This window comes from Saimiri boliviensis, chromosome 1, assembly GCF_048565385.1.
Source record: "Saimiri boliviensis isolate mSaiBol1 chromosome 1, mSaiBol1.pri, whole genome shotgun sequence".
Lineage (NCBI taxonomy): Eukaryota > Metazoa > Chordata > Mammalia > Primates > Cebidae > Saimiri > Saimiri boliviensis.
In genome coordinates this window covers 161,858,766-161,885,785 of record NC_133449.1, presented here as the reverse complement: position 1 = coordinate 161,885,785, position 27,020 = coordinate 161,858,766, and the positions used below count along the sequence as shown (strand labels likewise).

At 36.1% G+C, this 27,020-nt stretch overlaps 1 pseudogene; it reads right to left on the bottom strand.

Annotated features, from left to right (window-relative positions):
- The window catches only part of LOC104652341 (ATP synthase F(1) complex subunit alpha, mitochondrial-like), a 134,354-nt pseudogene that overhangs the window by 95,893 nt on the left and 11,441 nt on the right, over positions 1 to 27,020 (bottom strand).

Here is a 27,020-nt window from a genome sequence, read left to right as displayed (position 1 = left end):
GCTTAGTGTGAACTAATATGTATACAGCACATGATATTGTTCCTGGCATGTAATTAGCTAACAATAAGTGGTCGATTTAAAATATAATAACAAAAGTCTGTAGTTGTAATAAGTTTGTCCCCTAAGCATATGTGTGGTTCTAATTTAGGTTCTGACACTTCCTAGTATTTTCTGCAATCCCACCCTTTCACAACCACACTCCCACTTGACCCTATCCTGAGATACAGCACTGAGAGCCTCCTGTTAGAGCAGATAATCACAGGGATAGCCACAGAGGTCAGCAGAGTGGCTTGACTACAATAAAATTAAAAGACACAAACCCCCGTTAGGGCTTCTGGAAGGACATTTAGAAACTTATCCTCAGTGTTTTTTAGGGAAAAAAAATGAAATTATATATATCTTCTGGTTTTGAGCCCCTTAAGGGCTGGGAATTGGGTCTTGTTCATCCTTGTGTCTCAAATAAATATTCATTTCTCTTCTGTCTGACACATAGTAGGCAACATCTGACACACACACACACATATATATATATATATATATATATATATATATATATATATGTAATTTTTAAACTGTCAGGGTTCACAACATCAAAACAAACTATTGTCAGGGAAAACAACATCAAAACCAACTCTAGGCTGAGTATATTTAAAACCATATATGTAATATCTAAGGGCACAAAGAGCTCTATCTATACTGAATTCTACATTGCTTGAAAATTACAAAAGAAATCAGTATTGTTTAGCCAAGGCCAGAGAACACAATGAACTGAATACCTCCACAAATGAAGAAATGTTTCTAGAATCTGTGGTTGCGTGAGTGCCCTTCCTAGAAGAGAAGAGGATGGAGATAGAATTAGAGGAGAGCTGGTAGCCTGAGTAGCAGTAAAGAATGGCAGCAAGAGAAAAGTCCTACAAACAGTTGAAAAGATAGAGCACATGTGCTCTTTCTTACACTGAGTTATAGACGTATGAGCATGTGTATTATCATTATCATTATTATTTAAACTATATGTTTATTATATGTTCTTATGTATATATGATACATGACAAAATAGAGAAAAAATCAGAAGGACAAGGAGAAAAGAAGTAGGTGCTCAAGAATAAATTGGCCATGAATTTGAAAAAATTTACTGTGAAAAGCATTTTTCCAAAAGCATATTTGCATTTAAGGTATTTTCTTAAAGATACCTTCTCCAACATCTTCAGGCCTCTTTGATCACATGGACCTTTCTCCCTTCAGGGAATTACTTTTCTACTGAAATAATAGTAAGCTGACCAGGAAATCAGTCCACATAGGGGCCTACTTCACAGAGAAAGTGATGCAGATTGGAGTAGGGCATTATGTTGCTTAACTGGGTGAACATTGCCACTGTCTCTATGACAGCTTCCATAAAGAGCAAAGCAAAGCATCAAGAGCATCTTCTGACAGAAACTTTTGGTCAAAGAAGACACCTCCAATACTGAACCAGTGATTCAGAAATCCAAAGATTTCTGGATACCACAGACCAATTGCATTTTTTATAATTATTTATTGCAAAATAAAGCAAAAACCACAATAGAAATTCTATCTGCTGCAAGACAAAAATCACCCACAATTTTTAAAAAACTATGTCATTATTTTAGCCCTTACCTATGTAAAAGTACAAAATTCACATATTGGCAATAATATAATAAATAAAACGTTATATTCCATTTTGCTTAATGTTAAAATGCAAGAATATTTGCATTTTTTGGTCTGTTTTTCTTTCTTCCTAAACAGCAACCTCCTAACATAACTGACACAAGCAGTAAACATAACATTTATTTTAAAAAGTAACTACTGGAAGAGTAGTAGTGGCATTTAACAACCGGTGAGGAGACCAGTGATCCTCAAATGGCTTTTTAAGGAACATTAGGAAACCCCAAGTATGCTGCAGCAGCTTAATAAAGAAAAAGCAGGTCCGACAAACCAGACTTCTCTACTCACACTTCAATTTGGAGATGCATCTCTTTTATATATTTTGTTATACTGGGTTATGGTTAGATTCCCAGCTTCAATTTGGAGATGCATCTCTTTTATATATTTTGTTATACTGGGTTATGGTTAGATTCCCAGCTGTATGAACTTGGGCAAGTGTTTAATTTCTGGGACTCAGCTTCCTTCCTTTTCAGGTACATAGGGATCCTGTATATGCTCACTTCACAGAATGTGGGTAAGCTTTCGACAACTTTATGAATGAAAGTCCTAAGAATATTTATGGTACATAATTAATACTGAATAAGTATTAGTATTACTGTTAAAAACTATAAAATACTGATGGCTACAATCCTCACACTCAATGCAGGAATTGCCTCTATGGGATTCCTAATAGATATTTATGGAACTTCGTGGATCCCTGGAAAGAGTAGGAGCTCGTCATTTCTGGAGGAAGTAATTAATGAGGAATTTTACTACCAAAAAGTCATTAAGTTAAATTGACCATGTATTATTTACCCCCTCTTGTGTCCCAAATGTAGCTCTTGGGGCCACAGAGAAAAAATGTCCAATTGAGAACACTTTTGGCATTTTTTAAGATAGTTCTTGTGTGTCTCCTGAGTTTACTAACATTCATTGAAGAAAATATGATCCCAGGTTCTTACTAAATGCTTTACATCATGATCTCATTTAAGCCCCAAAACAACCTTATGAATACATACCTTTTAATATCACCAGCTTGTAAACTTCTTGAAGATAGTGTTTATAACATTTACCAGGGTATACTTAACACATAAAATGGTAATGAACATAGTAGGAGTTCAAAAAACCAAAAACCCAAAGTAGTAAGTTAATGAATGAGTCTTCTTTTTTCTCCCATATGAGAAATGAGGTTCACTGAAGACAGATTATGGTGTTCAACACAAATAGGAAATGATGGAATTATGACTGACAAGGGCACTTACTAGCTCCAGAACCCAAGCTCTTAAACACTGCTGTACTGTGTTCCCTAGGAATCATAATTCCTATCCCCATAGCAGCTCATCTGAACAGATTTTGGCTGTTTTATTGATTTACAGGGAAATAAACGTAAACTCTCTGTAACCCAGCCTTTTCAGGCCTAGATGCTATGTTCATTGGTGTCACAGAGTGCCTGCCAGCCCATGAACGATAAAGACCAGAGGAACTGCCAGAGATCTTATCATAGAGCCATAGAATGGCTCTTTAAAAATGCTATTGTGCATAGTCAGGGCCAAAGGGCATAAATAAAGAATGTTTTAAGATCTTGATTCCTGATAACTAAGTTCTTTCCTAATGTTTGGCCTAGTGAGAAGAGCAAATATTGCCCTTCCTGTAGAAATGGCAATGTAGTTGATGCTCACTAGCCAAGTATGCCCTTTGAGACTGAACACAATGGAAGTCTCTGGTTCTTGATTCATTCAAAATATATGTGGCTTCTTAGAGTTAGCCATGTTTGGAGATAAGACAATCATGGTCAAAGCATCAGGGACAGTCCAGCCTCTGTACCATCTGATTCTTAAGATATATACATGGATCCTCATTCTGTTGCTTAAGAATGCTAGTGATAAAAATTGAAAAAGTTAGAGGAACAAGATCAAAAAAACTCAAAAGCTAGCATAAGACAAGAAATAACTAAGATCAGAGCAGAACTGAAGGAGATAGAGACACAAAAACCCTTCAAAAAAATCAAAAAATCCGGGAGCTGGTTTTTTGAAAAGATAAACAAAATATATAGACCACTAGCCAGACTAATAAAAAAGAAAAGAGAGAAGAATCAAATAGATGCAATAAAAAATGATAAAGGGGACATCACCACTGATTCCACAGAAATACAAACTACCATCAGAGATTACTACAAACAACTCTTTGTTCACAAACCAGTAAATCTGGGAGAAATGGATAAATTCCTGGACACTTGCACTCTCCCAAGACTAAGAGAGGAAGAAGTTGAAACCCTGGATAGACCAATAACAAGGGCTGAAGTTGAGGCAGCAATTAATCGCCTACCAACTAAAAAAAGCCCAGGCCCAGACAGGTTTACATTCAAATTCTACCAGACGTACAAAGAGGGGCTGGTACCATTCCTTCTGAAACTATTCCAAACAACACAAAAAGAGGGAATCCTCCCCAACTCATTTTATGAGACCAACATCATCCTAATACCAAAATCAGGCAGTGATGCAACAAAACAAGAAAACTTGAGGCCAATATCCATGATGAACATCGACGCAAAAATCTTCAACAAAATACTGGCAAACAGAATGTAACAGCAAATCAAAAAGCTTATTCATCATGATAAAGTAGGCTTCATCCCAGGGATGCAAGGCTGGTTCAACATATGCAAGTCTGTAAACTTAATCCATCACATAAACAGAATCAAAGACAAAAACCACATGATTATCTCAATAGATGCAGAGAAGGCCTTCGACAAAATTCAACAGCCATTATGCTAAAAACCCTCAATAAACTAGGTATCAATGGAACGTATCACAAAACAATAAAAGCTATTTATGACAAACATCCAGCCGATATCATAGTGAACTGGCAAAAACTGGAAGCATTCCTTTTGAAATCTGTCACAAGACAAGGATGCTCTCTCTTACCACTCCTATTCAATATAGTATTGGAAGTTCTAGCCAGAGCAATCAGGGAAGAAAAAGAAATAAAGATTATTCAATTACGGAAAGAGGAAGCCAAATTGTCTCTATTTGTAGATCACATGATTGTATATTTAGAAGACCCCATCATCTCAGCCCAAATCTCCTGAAACTGATAAGTAACTTTAGCCAAATATCAGGATACAAAATCAATGTGCAGAATTCACAAGCATTTCTATACACTAATAATAGACAGAGAGTCAAATCAAAAGTGAATTCCCATTCACAATTGCTACAAAGAGAATAAAATACCTAGGAATACAACTAACAAAGGATGTAAAGGACCTCTTCAAAGAGAACTACAAACCAGTTCTCAATGAAATAAGAGAGGACATAAACAGATGAAAAAACATTCCATGCTCATGGTTGGGAAGAATCAACAATGTGAAAATGGCCATATTACCCAAAGTAATTTATAGAGTCAGTGCTATCCCCATCAAGCTACCAATGACCTTCTTCACAGAACTGGAAAAAACCACTTCAAACTTCATATGGAACCAGAAGAGAGCCTGCATAGCCAAAACAATCCTAAGCAAAAGGAACAAAGCTGGAGGCATCACACTACTGGACTTCAAACTATACTACAAGGCCACTGTAATCAAAACAGCATGGTACTGGTACCAAAACAGAGACATAGACCAATAGAACAGAACAGAGGCCTCAGAAGCAACACCATACATCTAAAATCATCTGATCTTTGACAAACCTGAGAAAAACAAGCAATGGGGAAAGGATTCCCTGTTTAATAAATGGTATTGGGAAAACTGGCCAGCAATGTGCAGAAAGCAGAAATTGTACTCCTTCCAGACACCTTACACTAAAATTAAATCCAGATGGATTAAAGATCTAAACATAAGACCTAACACCATAAAAACCCTAGAAGAAAACCTAGGCAAAACCATTCAGGACATAGGCATAGGCAATAACTTCATGGCTAAAATACCAAAAGCAATGGCAACAAAAGCCAAAATAGACAAATGGGATCTAATTAAACCCCAGGGCTTCTGTACAGCAAAAGAAACAATCATTAGAGTGCACCGGCAAGCAACAGAATGGTAAAAAATTTTTGCTATCTACCCATCTGAAAGGGCTAATATCGAGAATCTACAAAGAACTAAAACAGATTTACAAGAAAAGAAAAAAAACCATTCAAAAGTGGGCAAAGGATATGAACAGACAGTTTACAAAAGAAGACATCTATGAAGCCAACAAACATATGAAAAAATGCTCATCATCACTGGTCATTAGAGAAATGCAAATCAAAACCACATTGAGATACCATCTCACAGCAGTTAGAATGGCGATCATTAAAAAATCTGGAGACAACAGATGCTGGAGAGGATGTGGAGAAATAGGAACACTTTTACACTGTTGGTGGGAGTGTAAATTAGTTCAACCATTGTGGAAGACATTGTGGCCACTCCTCAAGGATCTAGAAATAGAAATTCCATTTGACCCAGTAATCCCATTACTCTGTATATACCCAAAGAATTATAAATCATTCTATTATAAAGACACACACACACATATATTCACTGTGGCACTGTTTACAATAGCAAAGATCTGGAACCAACCCAAATGTCCATCAACGATAGACTGGATAAAGAAAATGTGGCACATATACACCATGGAATACTATGCAGCCATAATAATCGATGAGCTTGTGTCCTTCATAGGGACATGGATGAATCTGGAAACCATCACCCTCAGCAAACTGATACAAGAACAGAAAACCAAACACTGCATGTTATCACTCATAGGCAGATATTGAACAATTAGAACATGTGAACACAGGGAGGGGAGCATCACATACTGCACTCAGTTGGCGGGGGCTAGGGGAGGGACAGTGGGGGGTGGGGAGGGTGAGGAGGGATAATGAGGGGAGAAATACCAGATATAGGTGATGGGGGGATGGAGGCAGCAAACCACTTTGCCATGTATGTACTTATGCAACAATCATGCATGATCTGCACATGCACCCCAAAACCTAAAGTACAAAAAATAAAAAATAAAAAAACCAGAATGCTAGTGATCTTCCCTATAAGGAAACTTACATAAGCAACTTCCAACAGAGAACACGTAGATTCAGAGCAGGTGTTCAGTTGGCTCTCTCCCTATCTCCATTGATTGCACCACCGAATTCCACACTCAAAAAAATGATTCTCTGTTAAAAGAACATGGGTTACTAGTTGAGCCTTGTCAACCGAGGTCAGTGAATGGATTTCTCTGCTTTATGACCAGTCTAGAGCTTGACCTGGCAGAGTTCCAAAAGAGGGACCTGGGTATAGAATCAAGACAACTGGTGATGACAGCCTTACTGATCATTGCAGAAGATTCACATGAGAATGATGCCATTGTAGAAAGTGAGTTTTGAACCCAGGAATCAATTTTAAGACTTATTTCAGAAATTCACTAGTTTATGAGATTTTGAGCAAGTTATTTAACTTCTCTAAGTGCCAATTTCCTCCTCTATACAATGGAGATGATGGTAATATCCACCCCAGACTTATATGTGAGTCTAATAACATATGTGAACACAATAAGAATTATTTATGTACCATTCAAATGTAAAGTAGTATAATTTGGGTCATATTGTGTAATAATATTTCATAGGAATTATTTCCAATGATTCATTATTTTAAACCTGTTCTAGAGCCATGATCTGGGAAACAGTCATTTCTTAATAGAGATGACACATCTAACCAGGACATAATGCAAGCCTTTAATGGGCTAGGTTAACACAACAGCAGGTTACTTCTTTTGCCTCCGCTTTCAGCAACTTTTAGTATCATGGAAGTAACAGCCTCTCTTGACTCTACTACTTTGATTTATCTTCTGAATGGAGAAACCTGAGTCCAAGAAATTCTGGGATTCTTTCATCTCAACGAGCAAGTCTCTTCTGTTTTTGTTTTTGTTTTTGTTATGCATTTTTCTCTCTCCATCAAGAAATCACTGAATCACATTGTCTCAGGAACGGAGTGGAGCATAAAGCTCACTGAACCCAACTTCTTACTGCATAGGAAATTTTCCTATGGGGTCCCTGAAGGTGATCATTATCTAATCTCTGCTTTGATGCAACAACTCTCTTGCCAAAAATCACCACAGCCCATTATAGACCTGTTTGTTTACAGAATATTTTTACTTAATTGAGTAGAAATCAACATTGATTCAACTTATCATCTATGACTGTCACAAGATTTTAAAGGTTTAAAAATATATCATGCATTTACCTATTCCATATTTATTGAGTACTAAATATGGTCTGGCATTACTTACTAAACTCATCCCTCATGATGATGATCAGTTTCACAGACCAATACCCTTTTTCCTGTATTCTATTCTCCCCTCAACCTCTCTCAAAGAGCAACCATAGCATTGCCACCCTTACTGAGTGAATCACCCCTGATAATTATTTTAATTCAAAGCCTTGAAGAGAACCCTATTTCAGTGGCACAGAATAATAATTGAAGCATATGATCAGATTTTTTTTCAAAAAGTGGTTTTTATTTTATTCTAGATGGAAGAGATGTGCCCCAGAGAAAATGCTCATTCCACGACATGTAGCATATAATTACTATTTTTATGTAATCTAAAAGTTGGGATAAATTCTCAAAAATCAAAAGCCCTTTCACATATTTTTCAATATGGTTTCAAGACACTTAGAAACATATTTGATCATTAGCTCTCCCTGTTGCATTGATCCTTTTACCATTATGTAATGTCCTTCTTTGTCTCTTTTGATCTTTGTTGCTTTAAAGTCTATTTTATCAGAGATGAGAATTGCAACTCCTGCTTTTTTTTGCTCTCCATTTGCTTGGTAGATCTTCCTCCATCCCTTTATTTTGAGCCTTTGTGTATCCTTGCATGTAAGATGAGTTCCCTGGATACAGCACACTGATGGATTTTGGCTTTTTATCCAATTTGCCAGTCTGTGTCTTTTGATTGGGGCATTTAGTCCATTTACATTTAGGGATAGTATTGTTACGTGTGAATTTGATACTGTCATTTTGATGCTACCTGGCTGTTTTGTTGGTTAGTTGATGCAGATTCTTGATTGTGTTGATGCCCATTACTGTATGGTATGTTTTTGGAGTGGCTGGTACTGGTTATTCCTTTATATGTGTAGAACCTCTTTTAAGAGTTCTTGTAGAGCAGGTTTGGCGGTGATGAAATCTCTGAGTACTTGCTTGTTCGCAAAGGATTTTATTTTTCCTTCACTTATGAAGCTTAGAAACAGTCATCAGAGTGAATTGGCAACCAACAGAATCGGAAAAAATTTTTGCAGTCTACCCATCTGACAAGGGGCTGATATCCAGAATTTACAAAGAACTAAAACAGATCTACAAGAAAAAAACAAACAAGCCCATTCAAAAGTGGGCGAAGGATATGAACAGACACTTTACAAAAGAAGACATACAGGAGGCCAACAAACACATGAAAAAATGCTCATCATCACTGGTCATTAGAGAAATGCAAATCAAAACTACATTGAGATACCATTTCACAGCAGTTAGAATGGCGATCATTAAAAAATCTGGACACAATAGATGCTGGAGAGGATGTGGAGAAATAGGAACACTTTTACACTGTTGGTGGGAGTGTAAATTAGTTCAACCATTGTGGAAGACAGTGTGGTGATTCCTCAATGACCTAAAAATAGAAATCCCATTTGACCCAGCAATCCCATTACTGGGTATATATCCAAAGGATTATAAATCATTCTACTATAAGGACACATGCACACGAATGTTCACTGCAGCACTGTTTACAATAGCAAAGACCTGGAACCAACCCAAATGCCCATCGATGATAGACTAGACAGGAAAAATGTGGTACATATACACCATGGAATATTATGCAGCCATCAAAAATGATGAGTTCATGTCCTTTGTAGGGACATGGATGAACCTGGAAACCATCATTCTCAGCAAACTGACACAAGAACAGAAAATCAAACACCGCATGTTCTCACTCATAGGCCAGTGTTGAACAATGAGAACACATGGACATGGGGAGGGAAGCACTATACAGTGGGGTCTGTTGGGGGGAAATGGGGGAGGGACGGGGGGTGGGGTGGTGGGGAGAGATAGCATGGGGAGAAATGACAGATACAGCTGAGGGGAAGGAAGGCAGGAAATCACACTGCCATGTGTGTACCTATGCAACAATCTTGCATGTTCTTCACATGTACCCCCAAACCTAAAATGCAATAAAAAAAGAAATATATTTGATATGCCACATAATTTTGTTAATGTAGCTAAGTATTTACCTATTTGAATATCAAAGCTGGTTTAAGTGAAAGATTTAGATTCAAATCATGATTTAATGAAGTTAACAGAACACAGTAGCCATACATGTACTGGCTTTAGAGTCAGGTAAAATTCTGTCAATTCCCAGCTTTGTCACCATGTGACTAGAATAAGTGACTTTGTCTAGACCTCAGTTTCCTCATCTATAAAATGAAGATAATTATAATATCTACCTCATTGGATTTCTAGGAGCGTAAATGCCATAAGTCTTACAAAGGGCTCAACGTAGCCCTTTGCACATTGTAAAAATTCTAGGATGGCTCCTACGTTAGGCCATTCTTGCATTGCTATAAAGAAATACCTGAGACTGGGTAATTTATAAACAAAAGAGGTTTCATTGGCTCATAATTCTATAGCCTATACAGGAAGAATAGTGCTGGCATCTTCTTGGCTTCTGGTGAAGCCTCAGGGAACTTTCAGTCATGGTGGAAGGCAAACTGGGAGCAGACGCACCACATGGTGAAAGCAGAAATAAGGGATTGGGGTACCACATACTTTTAAATGATGAGATCTTGTGTGAACTCAGAGCAAGAGCTCACTTACTACCAAGGAGATGGCCCAAACCATTCATGAGAGATCTGTCCCCATGATCCAAACACATCCCACCAGGCTTCACCTCCAAGATTGGGGATTACCTTTCAACATGAGATTTGGGTGGGGACAAATACCCAAATTATAGCAACTACCTCATATTGTTATAAAATGGTCATATATGTCTTTACTTACCCATCAAGGGATAAAGAACATGATTTAACCTTTATATTTTTATTCATTGTGAAAACTATTGATACATTGTACACAATTCTCATATAAGGCAATAAAAACTTTCAATTAGTGGGCAAGACACTTACTTGTCTTTGAAGCTGTGACTTGTAAGTAAAACAGTACAAAATAAGCACAGAAATCGAGATTATTGACTTTAAAGTCACAGGCTTGGGCTCAAGTAATAGGTTCATCAACTAATAGCTATATGAGCCCAAAAATTTTACTTAACTTTTCTGTGTTTTGCTTTCCTTTTCTTTAGGAAAATTTATAGTCTTTACCTCAAAGGATTGCAAGAGTTAAGCAGTAAACCACACGTAGGGTTTTCAGGGTTCCTGGTAGCTAGCCAATATTGGATAAATGTCAGCTATTGCCATTTTGTTTTCTGAAGATGCACGCGTACTGTAAAAGGAGTGGCAGAGGAGTGTTTGTGAAATAATGAGTGAGTTAGTTTTGAGAATAAGTAGGATTTTTTTCTAAGCAAGCAATGAGAGGCTGCAAATCATAGGGATTAAAGTACTTTACCTTGATTTGGGAGCAGTGAGAACCTGACTGGCCCTAAAGCAAAGTATTTGTTTGAGGGTAGTGGGCACAGGTTTCATGGTGGGACTTGAGCTCTCCTAGGGCTATGAAGAGCACTGAGGTAGCTTGGGGTAGTGAAAACCAATGTACTGTGTTGAGCAATTCAGTCTCCATCTTGTAGCCACAGCACTGTATATAGCATTAATAGGGAGTTTCTAAGCAGGCCTGTGCTTTAGAAAAATTTCTCTCCAGAGAGGAGCAAAAATAATGACAGAAAATACATATAATTCTTTTTACATGCCAGCTACTATTCTAAATGCTTATTTCACATAAATGCATTTGATGTTCAAAGCAACTGAATGAGATAGGTACTACTCCCCCATTTTACCAATAGAAAAGGTCACATAAAGGTTAAGCAATCTGCCCAAGTTTAGGTGAAATCTGAAACCAAAAATTCAGCAGCACAGTCTCTACTTTTAACCCATTACACCATACTGCCTCTGCATAGTTGTGAGGTGAAGAGATTCTGAGAAATAAAACAAGAAAGGAGAGGAGAGGGCAGCTTTCTGCTGAGTTATGGAGGATGAAGCATGGGTAGAATGAAGAGAGAGTGCAAAGGAGAAAAGTTAGGAGACATTTGGAAATTATAATGTGGCCTGACTAAAATTAGTCAGAAGAAAAAAGCAAGGCATGGAAGATTGGAGATAAATTTCAGAAATAGAACTGTAAAAGAGTTGACAAACTTTTTATATGCATGATTAGGAGAATTTAAATATTTAGGATTTTGTTGAAGTTTTTGGTTTGAACCATTGCTTACACGGTGATGTCATGACTTCTCAGTCAGTTTTCTATAAAGGTAGGTGCAGAATTTGTTGCCCTTAATGTGTTCCAACCCATCGTACGGAATGTGCAACGCTGCCTTACATTTTCCAAGAGATTTTGCCATGCTTGGCTCCACTAGAGTCTGTGGTTGTATTTAGCCAGCGTGGTGTCTTATATAATTTCAGAACCCATCCCAGTGCCTAAAAAACAGTAGGGGCACAACATGTAGAAGAAGAATAAGAAAGTGGTAGAAGCAAGTTGAGAGGAAGAAGATGAGTTACATTTTGGACACCTTAAGTCTGCAGATATTGCAAGATACTCAAGTAGAGTTGTTTGGCAATTGATTAGAACCTCAGAGTAGGTACTCTGGGATAGTAAAAGACACTGATGGAAATTTTGAAATCATCTGGGCATATAACTGAAGCCAAAATTAAATATAATGATGAAAATTTAGTCCTTACTATTTGTAACACACCATACTAAGCCTAAACACATTTGATTGCTTTGATTATTCCTCACTACAAATTATTGAGGTAGGCGTGATTAGAACCACATTTTACAAAAAACAAGAGCTTTGAGAAGGTTAGTAATTCAGAGATTTCCCTCTTTCATTTATCTCATAGGAGGTAGACAAGATCTGATTTTTTATCCTTACAGTCTGACAGATTTAATTGAAAAAGCCAAATCACTGGAATGAATAATACATTATTTTAAAATATAAAAATATTTTTATTAGAAGAAGCTGCCACTAACAGTGGTAATATACAAAAGATTACAAAACTACAGGCAAAATCTATTCCAAAAATTAACATTTTTGCTCCAAAGTTAAATATATAAAGGACTTATTTCCTATATTTAAGTATTAAAGTAAATTTCATTTTAGAGATTTCTTTTAGAATTTAATGTATCATATATTCCCTCTAAGGAATTGTATTCTGCTGACGTACAGGAGTTTCAGATAAATTATGTTGCTTTTCTCATAGCATAAGCTGGTTACTAAGATGAGCCGGAGGATCATAAAATATCCTCTCATCAAATCTATTACTTCAATTCTTTCCCCTGGAAGTCCACCAAGTTGTTTACTGGGCCATATTAAATACTTCTAGTGATAGGAAACTCACTTTCTCTGTTTGCACAACACATTCCTGAATAGCTCTGACAGCTAGAAAGAGCTCAGATTTTTCTGTTCTTATGTGTTAAAAATTAGCAAATGGGTTAAGTGTTGTGCTAAACCTAAGACACTTTTGCTGTGCTAGAAACCTCAAAGGAGGATTTGAAGGATTTATTACACAGACAAAAATAGTCTAACAGTTTCAAAGTGATCATCTCAAAAGACACATTAGTACTATATCAAAAAAATGAATCAAATTACAGTCAAATCTGAAGTACATATCCTTCATTTTAATTATTTCCACGACATACTATTCGTGAAGAAAAACAAGCATGAAATATATCTGGCAGTTTATTCAGATCCTCTCGCCCTTTGAGAAAACCCTAATAATCTAGAATAAAAGGAAGCTTCTAAGTTATTTTGATATTCTTGAAAATAAGAATAAAAAATAATGACAAAAGATATTAATTGAATATGGTAAGTGTTGAAAAATATTTTCGTTTAATACATTACATCAGTCACTAAGATATTCTTGGGCTGCAGTCCTTTCCACTAAAATTGACAAGTTGCAACAAGTTTTCTGAGTCAAAACGGTGAAGTGTAATGTTAAGAAAATGCTTACAGGCTTAGTATCTGTCATCTGTCAATCTTTGCATGAAGCAAGTATTAATGCATTTAAGTGTTTGCAAATGGGAAGGTAAAGAGGTTCTAAAATGTCTTACAGTGCATCCTGAGCACAAGAGGTAATTATTTTTCAGGAAAAGGATGCTTTTTAAGTAAAATACTTAAAAATTATTTCTTAAGATGCTTTTAAAGTAATTGCACCTAAAGGAAAATCTTTTGAATTAAAATGCTTAATTTTAAGCATTGCTTAATTTGAATTTTAAGTAAAATGGACCTAAAGGAAATTCTTTCTAAAAATTTTGGTATGGAATTATATCTTTTGGATTTACTTTAGTCATAAATAATGGCTAATAGCTTCTTTCTGACAGAAATTTCCCTCTTGGCTAATCATGGGAATCAGTGTCTCAAGGGCCCAAAACATGTTTTTTCCTAACCTAGGCCTGGGAAATAAATCCTATAGTTTGCTTGGTTTGTGTAGATTATTTACTAAAAGCTGAAAAATATAAAGGAAATTGTTTCATAAATAAGAAGACTGCTGCCTCAACTTTTAATAACCAGAAAATGTACTTTTACCAGCAACAGCTGACATCCCTTGAAATACGGCATAGAGAACTGCCCTGGATTAGGATTCTGACTCTTCCTACTCTGCCAAGTGATTGCTTTGAAGCGTAGAGAAAAAGAATCAACATAAAGTCATGCATATTAGATTGGGTCATTTTTGTTTTAATCTTTGCACTACTTTTCAAAATTTCTGATCCCTAAGACCAGGTCTGAAATTTGTCTTATACCCCTATTTGGCTACATAATTTTTGGAGATCAGTAAGGTGCAGTGATCATCCTTAAAACTCTTTCACATATTAGTCATCAAACAAAAATTACTGAATTCCTAAATGCATGGTATTGTGCTGAGCTCTGGGGATACAACAATGAGCAGTATCAACAGCATTTCTGCCCTTACTGAGTTTTCTTTGTAGTTGTGAAGATATGACATACTTCAAAGATATAACCCAAATACAATTCCTTACATTTGTCAATCAATAAATACTTTTTGAATGAACCATAACTGAGTTTTAGCAGCATTTTCATTGTGTTATTTCTTATCTGAAAGTTTCCAATGGCTACTTTTTAGGAATTCAAAGAAACAAAAAAAGGTTTCTGACTTTATGGCACTCGCGTCTGGGAGACAGATAATTTGCAAAAACAAATAAATAATACCAAAATCCAGAGGATAAATACAAAATAACAGATTCTACATATTACAGGCCATCAGAGGATGAAACAGTCACTAGCCAGGAATACTGGGAGAACACTTTTAGAAGATACAGGCCTTACTCTGTAAATGTGACTGAAGACGGCTTCCCCATTCTGCAGCTAGAACCTCTTTTTTGATGATTTATTGATTCACTCTCCCCTAACAATATTAGCCATCTCAATTTTTCATGCTACTACTGTAATATATGGTATATATTTTTCTGTTATTTACACATTGAAATGTAATTGCTAATAAGCAAAATTCCACCACTGGAGTATGGACCTCTTGAAAAATGGAATTGCATCTAAATCATTTTCTGTCCCTGTGACCTAAAATAGAATGTAAACACACTTAGAGGTCACATTGAATAAACATGTACTGAACAAATGTTACAGATTATTCTTGAAGACATACTCTGACATCACCACAAGATATCACCGAACCCAGCCATGTATTCAACAGCCTGATAAAATAGTGCGTCCTCCTTCCGTAATAGGTTCCTAAATACTTGATGATGGGGTTAAAGTAATAAATATTAATGATTTAAAAAAAAAAAAAAACCTGAGACTGTAACTGGTTACTTGATTTCTGCACAGGCAAAAAAACTGTTATCAGGGTCTTACTGAGAGTATAACTGGTTACTTGATTTCTCCACAGGCAAAAAATCTGTTATCAGGGTCTTTAATAAGATGAGGTCTCCAAAAGTAAGGTAGGACTAATAAAAAATAAAAGCTAGGTAGTTTTCCTATCTTGGCTATTGCAAATAATACTGCAATGAACGTGGGAGTGTAGATAGACCTCTGAGATTCAGATTTCAGTTTCTTTAAATGTATATCCAGAAGTGGGATAGCTAGGTCAAAGATTAATCCTATCTTTAATTTTTTGAGAAATCTCCATACAGCAAACACACCAATTTCCATTCCCACTAACAATATACAAAGGTTCCAACTTTTCCATATCCTTTCTAACACTTATCTTTCTTTTTGTTTTCTCACTGGTAATAGCCACCCTAATACGTGTGAGGTGATACCTCATTGTGGTTTTGATTTGCATTTCTTTGATAATTAGTTGAGTACTTTTTCATATACCTGTTGGCCAGTTGTTCCTCTTTGGAAAAAATGCCCATTCAGGTTATTTTCCCCATCTTTAAACAGGTTGTTTGGTTTTTTGCTATAGAATTATAAGGAGTTTCTTACATATTTTGCAATTTATTCCTTATCAGATACACGCCATGCAAATCTTTTTTCCTATCATGTAGGCTGCCTTTAAATTTGTTGTTTCCTTTGCCATGTAGGAGCCTTTTAATTTTATTTAATTCCACTTGTCTACTTTCCTTTCTGCTATTTGTGCTTTTAGTATCATTTCTAATCAATCATTGCTTAGTCCCATGGCAATAAGCTATTTCCCTATGTTTTCTTCTAAGAGATTTATTGTTAAGTCTTACATTTAACCTTTTAATATATTTCAAGTTGACCTGTGTACATGGTGTGAGATAAGGGTCCAATTTTATTCTTTGCACGTTGATACCTAATTTTCCCTGTATCGTTTATTAAGGGCATTATCTTTTCCCCACTGTGTATCCCTGCCATGCTGTCAAATATCAATTGACTATATATGTGTAGGTTTATTTCTAGGCTCATTATTCTGTCCTATTAGACACTGATAAATGAGTGAATTTTTTAAATGTGCTACATACCACATATATAATGATATATCATGCAGCCTTTTAAAAAAAGAAGGAAATTCTGCCATTTGCAATACATGAATGACCTGGTGGACATTATGCTAACTAAAATAAGCCAGGCAGACAAAATATCACATGAGTCCACTTATATGTAGAATCTAAAACAGTCAAACTCGCAGAGGCAGAGAATATAATTGTTGTTATCAGGGAATGTAAGGAAAAGGAAATGAGGAGACGTTGATCAAAGGGTACAAAGTTTCAGTTATGCAATATAAATAAGTTTTAAAGATCTAAGTTATAACATAGGGCCTGTGGTTAACAATACTGTATTTTATTTTTAAATTTTTGCTAAAAGGACAGATTTTTAAGAGCTTTTGCCAGAAAAGCAAAAACAAAAGAAAACAAAGCAAACAATAAAAGGAGGCAGAAGGAAACTTTTGGAGATACTGGACAAATTGATTACATTAATTCTTATGATGATGGTTTCAGAAGTGTATACTTATCTTCAAACACATTAAGTTCTATATATTAAATAGATACAGATATTTAGGTCAATCATACTAAAATAAAGCAGTTTAAAAAATTTTAGTCTAACTTTATGATCATAAGCAAGTTATTTGGTATCTATCTCAAAATTTTTAACACAGTTTTAGAGTGAGAGTAAAACCCAGGCCCATTTCTAACATGTGTCGGGCTCCAGGCAAGAATTGAAATGGAAGCTCTTGTATTCTATATCTACAATTTATTGAGAAACTATTTAAAATTTATAGCTAACACATGTTTAAATAAAATTCTATTCTTCTATCTTGGCAAATATATCTTCATTGCAACATGAAAGCTCAGACTCAAATTTAAGATTCTCAAACTCCTTAGAGTTTCTCATGGGAATCCAGCAGCATGAGGTAAGTTAGCCACAGAGCATCAGTCTCTCTCCTGGTCTGCCACTGGTCTCCTCTATCCACCTCAGTTCTGTTTTACCTCATACGAGCAGTGTGAACATGGGCCTGCATACCAAAGCCGGCATGTCCAATCTTCATCCAAACTACTGCAAATATTCACCCCTAGGTCATATTTTGGAGTAAAGAAGGTGCATATCGGAAACATAGTGTGCCTTGAAAGAGATGACCTAAAGAAAAGGTTTACATAGGCCCTGTAAGCAGGTTGAAGTTTGCTTAGGAAGGAATTCAAAAGTAGAGGATTCCAAGGTATAAACAAGAAGAGGATTAAAAGTTTCTGCTTGGCAGATGTACTTGACCTGCAAGCTCCAAGCCCTTTGGAGAGAGGCGTGGATGGAGAAGACCTGGAGGGAGGCCCTTTAAAATGGGGGTCCAGGGCATAGGAGACCCTCTTACATAGATATAAAAGTGGTATCAGTGATTCCTACTTTTCAAAAACTATTATGAGGATTAACAGATATGGAATGAAGCAGAACCTATAATAAGGTCAAATTATGTAAAGGATGTTATTTATGTTTTTATTGTTGCAATTGTTATTAGAATATGCTTGCAAAAACATTAGGTGATACATGAACACAGGTAGTTATTTTGACAAAACTGGTTACTATGGACCCTATAACACATTGAAAGACATTTTCATTCGTTACTCTAAGGAGGTGAATCTACATTTGTGATAGCTGTTGATTTGAAGAAGCTATCCAGATTAGCAGCATAGTGGGTATTCCTGAAGGATTTGAGGTCATGTATCCCCATATCTATTTTCTGGTTCTAAGAATCCTTTTCCAAATGAAGCCTTCTCATAGGTCAGCAAATACAGTTGGCCCTTTATATCCATGGATTCCACATGCATGGATTCAACCAACTGTGTATCAAAAATATCTAGAAAAATAAAAGATGATTTGTATCTGCACTAAACATGTACAGATTTTTTCTTTGTTTTTATTCCTTAAACAATATAGTATAACTATTTACATTGCATTTACAATGTATTAGGTGCTATAAGTAACCTAGAAATGTTTTAAAGTATATGGGAATATGTGTGTAGATTATATGCAAATATTACGCCATTTTATATAAGGGACTTGGGCATCCATGATTTTGGTACCTGTGGGAAATCCTGGAACCAATTCTCCATGAATGCTGAGGGACAACTGCATTTCTACCATGTGTTTTGACATCTTGAATTGCTAAAAGGTAATTTAATAATCAACATGGAATCTCTTGCTTGAATATAATGTTAGTATGGGGGTTTGGCTGACATTACAAGGTCACCTCTTTTGACTTCACCTTATAACCTTGGTCACCTCAGTGTAAGAGAGTGGTACTTGCCTCCTATCCCTTTATCTTTGTCTTTGCCTCTGTCTTCAGTGAATATCTTCCTTCCACCACTGTCAGTACCCTTCCCAAGACAACAGAAGTACATAGCCTTTTTTAGATGCTATGATTCAGTGATTTCTCAATAGTCATAAAAATGAATTTTCCTAATTCCTTCCAGCTGAAAATTATACTCACCCATCTATGAGAGGACAGTATCTCTAAATTCTGTGCACAGATATCTTCTGTTTTTGAGAAAGTTGTTTATTCACTTCACTCCAAGTGTATCATTCACAACTACCCTAAATTTGGTCTAACTGGAGAATATTTTTTTAACTGGTCTGATATTATGCCTTCGAATTTTAAAAAGAACCCTTAAAATCCTCTAGGGTAGCTATTTATTTCACAGGTAAGGAAACATGCCCTGAAATGAGGCAGAATTTAACATCCTATTAAGTACTGACAGTTACAGAATGAGAGCCCAGGCTTTTTGGCTCAATCTGTTTATACTCCATTGCTGTATAGAGGAATTGTCTGTTCTAAGATACTCCATCTTTATTATTCAAACCCTCCTATTAATGAACCAAACTGGTTCCATTTCCCTGTGCAACAGAAAGACCAACACCCAAGTGCCAGGAGTTCACAGCGAGAAAGGTTTATTGCGAGTTGACCGGCAAGGAGACAGGAGGAAAATGCTCAGATCTGTCTTACCAAACTGGGAGATGGGTTGAGTTTTATAAGCATGGGGTAATGAGATGTGATCAGATTACATCTCGCAATGAGGTGATGCCAGGAGGTAATGATCTTGTGGATCCTGGATCCTACCATACAGTCTTCACTTTTTAATTCAATTCCCACTCCTCAATCCCAGCACTTAGGTTCTGCCCATGATTGCACCCTTGGTACATCTGGGCATGCTCAGATTACATGATCTTCAACCTGGGGATCCATAGCAACTGAAAAACTGACAACTTCGTTAAATAAATGTTGAGCCAAATTGGTCTGGTGCGGTTGTACTAGCACTGAGAGGAACCTGGTATCCCTATGAAATGTGAACACCATTCATTTTTTAAGACTCCCTTCCTTAAGAGTTAGCCCTCATTTTTTCATACCTTTGATTTGGTAACAATGTGAACTAATGACCCCTGCATCTGGTCATAACACAACCTTCAGAATAGAATCAATGATTTTACAAGATCTCCAGGTCCTTGCTTTGTTAAACCAGGTATTATACCAGAAATTGTGCATAATGGCCCTGAGTTTCCATGGATGCCTCTTTTTATTTATTTAATGTGTTTTGTGTTAAATATAAGATAGTAGGTGCTATGTCTAGGGAGGTAGGAATGAACATGATAACAAAAGATAAAGAGTTTGCTCTGATAGAACAAATGCCTTTAGGGAACAAGGAAGAAAAAGATCTAGAAAATTAGCCCTTTGGTGTAAAATTGTGGTTCCCTAATTTATCATTTCTTGATTAGAGGTGAATCAGAATCTCCTTACTCAATTCAAATACATACATACACACACACACACACACACACACACACACACACACCCCCACAGAGCAGCCCTCCAGGATTCCAGGATTCAACTAATTATGCATCAAACATTCTTTTAAAAAAGCAGAAAAACAATAACAAAACAATTTAAAAAGTAAAAAAATACAATATGACAAATATTTACACAGCATTTACTTTATATTAAATATAAGTACAGTCATCACTCATTATTCTTCAGGATTCCAAGACCCCTGTATATACCAAAATCCACTCAAACTCAACTTTTGCAATCAATCCTGTGGAACCTGCATATACCAAGTAGGCCTTGTATACTATATTTTCAATTGAAGTTTGGTTGCAGATGTGGAGTCTGTAGAAATGGAGAGCTGATTGTATTTATTGGAAAAAAAAAAAAAAACCCTGCATGTAAGTGGACCCACAAAGTTTGAACCTATCTTGTAATCTAGAGATGACTTAAACTATACAGGAGGATGTGTGAAGGTTATATGCAAATGCTATGCCACTTTATAAAAAGGACTTAAGCATCCACAGATTTTGGTTATTTACAGGGTACTATAACCAATTGCCTACAGATACTGAGGAAACACTGTACTCTGTGTGTGTGTGTGTGTGTGTGTGTGTGTGTGTGTGTACATATATATATATAAATTCTGAGTCACACTCTGAATCTACCAGATAAGAATCTTGACATTGCTGGAGCAGAATTAGAAGGCAAACATGTAAATTTTGAAAATCTTCCCCAGAATTACTCATACTAAGTTATTCTTTTTCACATTTGTTTCTTGCAAAATAAAAAGCAGAATGTACTTCCATGGAACTGAATAATAACCATCAAACAAAACAATGTTAAATCATGCTGTCATACCCTAGATCTATAGCCTTCTAAGGATGAAATATTTTCCCCTGGAAACCTTCTTGGTCTTTGATGACCTGGCACTTTGGTATTGATGTGATTTGTCCCCACCAAAATTCATGTTTAAACTGACCCCCTTTGTGGTGGTTTTGGGAGGTAAGCCTAATGGAAGATGTTTGGGTCATTAGAGTGGATACCTTATAAGTAGACGAATGCCCTCATCAGGGATAGATGAGTTCTAGATCTCCTGGGAATGGATTACTTCCCTCAAGCTAGTTATTTAAAAGTTTGACTTTCTCAGCTTCTCTTTCTTGCTCTCTCCCTCAACATGTGATCTCTTTACACAAGTTCACTCTCCTTCCATTTTCCACCATGAGTGAACACCAACTGAGGCTCTCACCAGAAGCTGTGTAGATGCCAGCACATGCCCGTCGAACTTGCCAGCCTTCAGAACTGTCAGTTAAATAAATCTATTTATTTATAAATTTATAAACTCAATGTCAGGTATTCAATTATAGCAACACAGAACAGACTAAGACAACTGGTGACTTTGCCTTAAGTGCCACATGTAAATACATCACTTGCCAAGTGACTTCATAATGCAGTCTGAGGTTCTCACAAGAGAACCATAGCCTTAGATTAATCAAGAGAACTCAGCCTTTAGGGTTTTGCTAGAAAACTCTGGACTGAAAAAACTCAGGTGGATGAATCACTGTTACTTATGGAAAAGATGAAAACGTTCTTCGTGGTTATCTTGGCTACTGGCTATTTTTCATGTAAGGATTTGTCAAAGAATCTTGGGGAACGAATAAACATTTGATAGTCTAGGGGAAGTAACAAGCTAACAACTGCTTTCTAGATGTTGTAATCTTTAAAACTTTGAGAATTTTCTCAGAGATGAAAATTTCACTACCTTAGAGTAACTATCAGTGGTTTAATGCATTTTTTAATATTCCAAGAATTCTGTCACAGATAGCTCAGAACTGAGATATTTTAAGGAATGATGTATGAAAGTTGTAGTCAATATCTGACTGATAATTTGGCCTTCTGAATTGATCATCAATTTTGGCTCTGCTCCCTCTTTTTCCTAATTATTTCCCATCATAATCTCCCACACTGGTATTTTGTTAGGTTAGCCTATACACTGAAACGCAAAGCATTGTCAGCTTTTTACATGGCTTACTATTAGAGCACCACCAGATGTTAGCGAATTCCAAGAGAGGATTCCACTGTTTCTAATTAACTCCAACAAAATGGCACCAATAAGGTAAGCCCATGTAAGACTGAATCTGCTAGCTGAATGGTACATGTAGAATGAGGAGGCAAGGAGAAAGCTCAGCTGCAGTAGCTGAAAGAAGTCAAGGCTCTCAAGTAAAACAAAATATGAAGGTTAAATACAGTGTTAATAGTTTGGGTAAATTGATTTTGACACAGAGGTCCCAAGCAAAAGAGGCTTCCTTGTATGCTAGTTGAATTTAGAAAAGGGGTACATTCAAGGTGCAATAATCTGAAAACAAAAGCAGATTATCTAAGATTTCTGTCAATAAATAACTGGGATGATTATGAAGAATAAAACCTCTCTCTAAAATAAGACTACAAGATGTTTGAACAGCTCAGCAATGGATGATACCACAAAGCCCCAGAGGATGACGCTTGAGTTTAAACACCCACTGCCTAAGGTCAACACTAAACCTAGGAACAGGATAAGGTTGAATTTCCAGGTAGGACATTAAGAAGAAGAAGGAAACAGTGTTTGGGAAACAGAAGACATGGCCAGATAAACAGTGTATATAAAGAAATCACTTATTTTTTCATGACTTTCATGGTTATTAATTTATCTGTGCTTAATGGGCTAGTTCGCTATTCACATTTCAACACTGAATTGTTTTATTTAATCTTTTATTCTAAATATTTTTATTTCAGATATTTTTGGTAACAGTCCCTTTAAGGTAATTTTGCCACTTCCAGCATAAGAATAACCTTTCTAATCTTAGCCTTATAGAATTTCTATTAGGCTGAGCATATAAAACTGCCACTATCTGACTGTTTTCTGTCTACATAATGGCAACTTTATACAGTTCTATTTAAATACCTCTGTCAAAGTAGGTACTCAGAAAATTAGGACTCACCTCTCTGACTCTTCCTGCTCCTGCCTTCCCCTAGATACCACTGACAATTCAAGCTGCTAGTTTTTGTTTTTGAGCAAATTTTCTTTCTCCTTTCTAACTTCAATACTTGTGCCTAGGTTAAGTCCTCCTTGCTACTTGCCCATTCTGTTGTGATATGGATCTAATGCATCTAGATACCATCTAGGAGTCTCCTTGCGTTTAGTCTGATTCAGGAGTTGGCAAACTATAGCCATCTGTTTTTGACAACAGAGTTTTCTTGGAACACAGGCACACTTGGTTTATGTACATTATCTGTGGCGTTTTCAAGCTGGAACAGAGTTGGGTTGTTGCAACAAAGGCCAAATAACCTAAAAGTCATAAAATATTTACTACCTGGCTCTTAACGAGAAAAGTTTGCTAACGCCTGCTCTAATTTCTACAACCTTGAGAATGGACTTTCTAAAATGCAAATCTGATTGAGACTTCTCCTTATTTAAAACAGTGACTCTCATTATTTTCAGGGTAAGTTTTTTGCATGTTTTCCCATGCCCATCCCCCTACCCTTAGATGATGAAACTGATACTTAAGAGAAATTCAGGGACCCAAGATATAATAGCTTGTAGGGAGAAAAACCAATTAACAAATCTAGGAATTTGACTTTCAGAGCCTATAAGTTTAAATTCCCAGTATGTTATGATCAGAATCTTTTATCTGGACAGAATTTTATGACTTTTCAAAACAGTTTCTTTTATTTATCCTTTTGTCTCAAGAATGTTTAATAAACATCTAGTAAGTTCCAGACACCGTGCTAGGTGCCAAAAAAATAAATAAATAAAAAATAAGATATTATTATTATTTTCAAGCTACTACTACAAACAATATATGGTTATAACTTGTTATAGTTAGAAAGTACTTTCCCAAACAAGCCCCCTATAAGACCTATACCAATAGTACATGGTAGGCAGGGGAGAGCTATTATATTGCCTTTCACATATAAAAAGAAAGTACTCCAAAGTTGATTGTCTTGCCAATATCAAATAGGAAGTATTTATGGCAGATGAATAATGTTTCTTATCACCTCACAATAACTCCTATGTGGCTACTGTTAAATTTTTTTAAATAGATAACTTTTGCATGAAATAAGCATGCAAAATTTCATTGACTATTAGCATAAAATTTAGTATTTTGTTTGCTACTGTTATTACATTTCTGCTGAAGAAGACAGATATTTTTCATTTGTTTTCTACACTCCTGAGTTTATCCTGTTCTTAATCATTATCGTCTTTGCCCCCAAAATGAGTATGCTTCTTGTATTACGGTTTTTGTCTCAATATTAAGTATTCTTGCAGTTCACAGAGCATTTCCAAAGTGATCCTCAAAATAGTCTATCTCAGTAGGTATCCATTATTATGGTCATTTTACCAACAAGGTAATTCTGATTCAGAGAAGTGAAAAGTACCTTATCAAGTCATTGATTTCCTCTCCCTCTACTTTTTAACATACAGGTTTATATATTTGTTGAAAGCGCAAATAATGTTTTACCATGATTACAAATCAGAAACATTTCCAGGGTGAAAGTGTATAGTGAAGAGAGAGGCAAATCTTTGTAGCTATTGTAAGCCAGGAGTTTGCAAATCAAGTTCTCTCTCCATTTATCTATCTATCTATCTATCTATCTATCTATCTATCTATTTATCTATCTACAGGGTCTAGCTCTATTACTGACACTGGAGTTCAGTGGAACGATCTTGGCTCACTGCAACCTCCGCCTCTTGGGCTTGTTCTCTCTCTTTTCAAAAAAGTATTGTATAATACAGGGATTACAATATGCTGCTAGGCTGGGCAAGAAATATGATATTTCACATTAATGGTTTCTAAATATTTATATCAATTTATCTTAGAGCTTTGAATCTTACTCTTGATATTCAATACCATAGAAAATGCAGAAAGACCCCTGCATCTTGAATATGAAGTGATTTTTCTTTGTTTTTAGTGAACGAAATCATTTGAATAAAGCATCATGTCTCATTCATAAAGCATAATTCATTATATTACCTTATTTTTTAAGGAAAATCAATACATCTCATCCTACGGAAAGTTCCTCTTTGACTCAAGATATATTTAATGACATGCATTAGAACTATTTGGTTCTAGAAATACAGAGCTGAATAGGGAGTAACCCCTAACACTGGGCAACTCACAGTCTAATCAGCTAATTGGACAATTCAGTCATTTACTCAGTAAATACTCTTTAAGTGCTTATGACATTGGGAGACTTGGCTAGACTCTCAGTTTTCAGTGGTCACCAAAACAGGTTTGTGCACTCATGCACTTTACAGTCCAGTGAGGGAGCAATAAAATAAAGGATTACTAAACAATATGATAAAATGTGAGAAAGAGTCAAACAACCCATGGCATGCAGAAGCTTGCCTTAGCATTGGTACAGGTTGGCCTCCTACTTACATCTGGGGCTTCATGTTCTCCCATTTGATATAAATGGTTTTATAGAATGTTTATGTCTGACAAAGCTACTCTGTGACTATGAGAAATCAAGACTAAGATAATACCACTTAATAATCATGCTTAAACACAGGTAAAACATGAATATTATCAAAGTCACAAAATACCAAATATTGACCTATCTACACTAACGTGACTGCTGCTTCATCGCCAATTACAACTTTAGCCTTAAGCTACTCTTCCCTCCTTCTAAAGAATTACTCCCAATTTCTGAGGGCATTCAGACCAAAGCAAAGCCTCTTTTCCTTAAACCTTCCCCCAAATTAACCTAACAATCTCAAATCTTACCAATAAGACCTTTCTAATTCCCTCCTATTGACATGCCTTATGGTTCCCAGGTGTGTGTGTTCTCACAAGTTGCAATAAGTAATAAGGCCAATTTGTTCAACGATAGGTGTGCTCCTGGTGGTCTTTGCCTGGAGAGTATGACAAAGGCAAAAGTTGAAGGCAGCAATAGTATCATTCCTGTTGCTCCCTTGCTTCCTTCTCCACAGGAATTCCTAGGGGCATGAAGACTATGAAAATAGATGGTCATGAACTCTTAAATTAGGAGTGAGAAATATTTTATTCATGTATGTATTTATGCATTGAGTCATATGTTAACTTGTCTCCAAAATAACTTATGGTGGAGGATCTTATTCAGTGGATTCAAAGGTACAGAGTAGAGGGCAGCTCCCTGAGAACTGTTATATAAAGACAACATCCTGGCGAAAGAAACACCCAGCGGTAATGAAAATGGTAGCATGAGAGCACTCCAAATGACTATGATGTTTAACAGATACCCCTTTTCCCACAGCTGAGGTTCCCCCTACCCTTTTCTTAACCAGGGATGACATATTAATCACCTACTGTCAGGTTCAACCCGGCTTCCTGTCACCATAAGTATCTTCCTCCCTTCAGTGGAAACTTTTCATTCCACTCCTCATTCTCAGTTCCTATTCCTTACAGATAGCAAGCTCAGTCTGGTCTCAGGATCTAAAAAAAATAAATAAATAAACTCTCATTTTTTAATATTGAAGAATTTAAGAA